Genomic DNA, 5014 nt, shown 5'->3' with positions numbered 1-5014 from the left:
TTTTTTTGGATTTTTGGTTTGGTTTTGAATTTATAATTTACTTTATTTGATTTTTTGGTTTGGTTTCGAATTAGAAAAATGAAACTGAAAAATCAAATTTTATATATATACTAGTTTTACGGCACGTGCAATGTATCGTATATATACTATACAATGTTGTAAAATATAATTAATATTACTAAGTTAAAGTTATTAGTAAATAATTATGATTGAAAGAACATAGGACAAGTGTTTTTTAACGATTCATACATATTTTCATAGAGTTGACAATTCTTTAGTAGTAGTATTTTTTACTTCACTCAATTTTGTAAACAAATCTAACCAAAAAAAATAGAAAAAAACATATCAATACAAAAAATGTCACCAATGGCATTTCATCTTGAGGTTATGAACATAAATGATGGATACCATTTAAGTATATTTTTTCTCTTAATTCAAACTTAAAATTTAGTATGTGAATGACACTAATAAGGATCACCATAAATACTTTAATATTTTATCTTTATATTTAATATATCTTTTACAAAATTTTATATAGCTAGCAAGGAGTGTATCTTGTGACATTACATATTCTCAAATTAAAATGATCCCAAAATAACAGGAAAATCATACTTATAAAATTTCATCATACTCAATATAAATATAAAAAAGAAAAAATATATCGAACAATACATAGCCAATGAAGAAGGAAGACAAAAATATATGTTCATGCTATATTCACTCAGTTACTCCTCTAATGTTTCATTTGATTGAAATATCTTGTCACCAACACTTTACTTTCTCCATTCATTTTTACTTACATATCTATTTAAAAAATAATTATTATCATGACTATATTATCATATTATAAGTAATAGGGAAAATCTATTTTTGAAATAGTGGATTTAACATCAAAACTAATTATTCAATGGACTACGTTGATGCCCATTGTTTTAGCAAAATTAGGAAGAAACTCCTTCGTTTGAGGTTTTCATATTTGTTTAATATTATGCACTCTCCCACAACTTCTCGTCACTGTTAACTCATGAAAATCGTAAGAAAGAAATACGAGTGAATTAATATATGATTTGCTACAATTTGTTCACCAACTCTTTCTTATGTGGCACTTCAAATTTCTTTGAATTTCGAACTTAATCAACTGTTACAAATAACACTTGAGATTTTTTAAGAAGAAAAAGAGTAGAAAACTTAAAATAATCTTAGTTTAATAGTGAGAGGAAATTCCTCTATTTATAACAAACAAATAGTAGTATGAATAGGTGCTACTTGTGCCTTATCATCAAAAATGTCACAACCATTTTAAAAAGTTACTACTTATCGGAAAAGTATCAAGCCTTTGGAAAAGTCACAACTCATCGGAAAAGGCATAACTCTTTGAAAAAGTCACAACCCTTTGAAAAAATCACAACCCTTCGAAAAAGTCACAACTCATCGAAAATGTCACAACATGTCAAAAAAGTCACAGCCCTTTGGAAAAGTCGCAAGTCATTGAATGAGTCACAATTCTTTAATGTGAAAAGGTATCTACTTTTAATATAATATAATTAATTAACTTAATAAATAAAATAAATTGAGTATTTTCAATTGGGAGTATTATAGTAATTCAACATTCAAGTTTGGAAGTTCATGCTTTTAAGATAGTATAGATAGATAGATTATATTTTGAAGTTAGAAGATCTCTTTAACTTGATAATACATTTGTGACATACATAATACTTTAATTTAAATACAAATACCTACCCAAATATAAATAAATATTTGCATTAATGAAAATATTTATATCATAAAATTAGCTATTAAATAAATAATAAAAATTAAACTAATACAAACTTCAACTGGTGTTATTACAAGTCATATGAACTTTTCTTCGTCTAAAATACTGAAATATTAAGAAATAGTAAATAAGTAAAACAATAGGGCAATGTTTAGAAAGTAATAATTATTTTGAAGCAAACTTCCTGAGAGTCTAAATCACATAAGTAGCATTGATAAATAAAGTCATTCTTTTGTCTTGAGCATCAAAAACAAATCGTGACGATTCTCTAAATTTTGAAAAAAGATATTCAGAAGCATATATCTACATCACAAGAGAAATTGTTAACAAAAACAAATAAATTTAGATTACATCATGTTAACTTCATATATTGAACATTACATACTAATGTATATATTAAGCAAAAAAACATTAATTATATCATCAAAAATATATTATTTTCCTCAAGTACTCGAGGTTGTGGAATATACCCTCTTAGGATAGAATGATTTACTTCATCAGGATAGTGGTACCTCATATTCCGCTAAACTTTGAACTCACCCAACGACAATAAATTACACAAAAAATATTTAAATGCAAGAAGAAGAAGAGTATAAGATTAGAAAAAATTATGGTTGGAGAATGAGAGGAAGTCCCTCTATTTATAGTGAACAAAGGGTAGTATGAATAAATATATTTTGTGTCTTATCTGAAAAATCATGACCTTTTCGAGAAGTCGCAACACTTTGGAAAAGTCACAACTTATTGAAAAAGTCGCAACTCCTTGGAAAAGTCACAACTTATTGAAAAAGTCGCAACTCCTTGGAAAAGTCACAACTTATTGAAAAAGGCAAAAATCTTTAAAAAAGTCACAACTTATTGAAAAAGTCACAACTTATCGAAAAAGTCACAATTCATCAAAAAAGTCACAACCTAAGTTAGGGATATTATAGTAATTTAACATTCAAGTTAGGAATTCATGCTTTTAAGGTAATATATATATATATATATATATATATATATATATATATATATATATATATGTTTAGAATTAGGTTGGAATTAACCATTTTTGTCCCTTTTTAGTTATTTTCATTATGATTTAGTTTATTTTTTTATGTTTGGACATCTAGAATTGATATACTTTTAAGTATTGTGTTTTACGTTTTACTTGTGATTTATATTTTAAAATATTTTTTTTTCAAATTGCAAATATAACTTTGTTATGTTTCTAATTATTGACATAACCTATTAACCGAATCGAAAAAACTCAAACCAAAAAGAGAAAAATCAAACCAAACCAAACCAAATTTATTTTGGTTCGAATTGGGTTACACTTCTTCAAAACCACAAACCAAAAACTCAAACCGAATGCACACCCCTACATCCAACATTTCAATAATAAAATTCAACAGTGGTTAACAATAGCATCAAGCTTAAGAATAGCTTTCAAATTAGGAATATCAATAAAGTAAGTAGTCATTATACCATACCCTCTAACAAATCTAAAATAACCAGTCCCAGACACAATTGAAAACTCCCTTTCTTCATTGCAAATAAATCAGCACCTTGAATCTCCAAAGTACTCCCTTTATATTTCCCATCAGTAAAAATAATAAAAAACATCAAATATAGTCCTTTACCATCCAATTGTGAATTTATATACATGCCTTCGGGCTCTACCAATTACTTTTGAGTTTAGATCTGGGCCTTCAGTTACTGGATCATCAACAGCAATAATTGTACCAAAAGAAAGTACACTTGTTTGTGGTCCATCTTTACCAGCCACAGTTATTGCAGATGTGTCATGTCCACTTAAATAATCATGGACATAAAAAGCTAGTTTTGTTTGCTTTCTTAAGTTGAAAGCCCAGTAGAGAAGTGGAAGTGCAACAACAATAAGTGGAAAGAAAGAAGAATAAGGGATGTGCATTTTTATTTGTGGGGAAAATTTTGATTTTGAGATGCACAATTTAATGATCTGTGAAAGATGCTTGATCTTGTGAAAAGGATTATTTGCTTAGGAAAATGACAAAGGTATTAATTTGTTAGGTTTCTTTCTTTTAATTGTTGAATACTACTATATTAGTTTTTTTTTTTTTTGAGGTTCTTATTAGTAGTTTATCAAGGGGTTTTTTTATTTGTGTCAGTTTGTCTTATTATCATATGCTGATGGCAATTTTAAATACTATCTTCTTGAATGAAAGAAATAAAGCAAGTCCAGATTAAGCGGATAATGCAATATTAATTGATATGTTGTGAAATAAATAAGTCTAAGAATACTAATAGATGAAAGCTATAGAAATAGAGAGACAAAAGTGGAGAGATTTTTTATTTTTCGAAGTATTTAAATGTATCTCGCAATGGTCAATGACATCTTTATTTTATATGTTCAGAAATTACTTTAAAAGTCAACATGTTAAATGTTCAAATTAATAGATACATTCTTATCCAAAATGATACATATAATCTAGGGAATATGTATACATGAATGCAAGTAATTCATGTATTAATTTTTTTTTTCTCAATCTGTTAAAGTTCTCTCTAGGAAAAGTCCCACCCCAAAGATATGACCATGACACCCTACCCCGTCACCGTTACTTCACCTACATCAACACCCTTTCCTTTGGTTGTCGCCTACTTCCCGTAGAAGATTCTACGGTGTGTAGATGGGAACCGTAGACACAACCTGCAATCCAAAATTTATTTTCTCCCTTACCCAAATTTCGAGGTGTTACAACTATGGGAAAAACCTATGGGATGAAGCTTGCATGCATTTATCTTGAGAAAGTGGCAGTTGCATTTATTCCTTATTTCTTTGTTGATTTGCTTTGTGAGAGCATGAAATCGTTCTTGATGTGAGGGCACTCGAATGCATTTATTGAATAAGGGTCTTGCATTAGGGAAGAAGCTAAAGTGAGCTTGAGTTTGTGTTGAAACTGGCTAGTAATCATTTGAAGCTTTTTTATCATAATTGAGTGTAGCATGCTGTAGAGAGTAGTCTTGTAATGCACTAGCATGTTAGCTCTCATGGAATACTATTTTAGACACCCTTATTGAGCTACATGTGTTCTTGATTTACTTGAGGACAAGCAACAATTTAAGTTGGAGGTGTTGATGAGTGGTAAATTTGCACTCATTTAAGGCCTATTTAGTTCAATAATTACTATCCTCAATGCCTAATTTTGTCCTGTTCTGATGATATTTTGATGATTTGCAGCGATGAAGGCTAATGGACAAGGCAAGGATGAATGTTGAAAG

The 5014-nt window shown here is 28.6% G+C and overlaps 1 pseudogene; it reads right to left on the bottom strand.

Annotated features, from left to right (window-relative positions):
* Positions 1-3161: 3161 nt before the first annotated feature.
* LOC125829094 (dirigent protein 11-like) lies at positions 3162-3686 on the bottom strand (annotated as a pseudogene).
* Positions 3687-5014: the final 1328 nt, after the last annotated feature.

This window comes from Solanum verrucosum, unplaced genomic scaffold (genome assembly GCF_900185275.1).
Source record: "Solanum verrucosum unplaced genomic scaffold, falcon-dt-bn FXZP01000007.1, whole genome shotgun sequence".
Lineage (NCBI taxonomy): Eukaryota > Viridiplantae > Streptophyta > Magnoliopsida > Solanales > Solanaceae > Solanum > Solanum verrucosum.
This window is presented reverse-complemented; position numbering and strand designations above follow the sequence as displayed.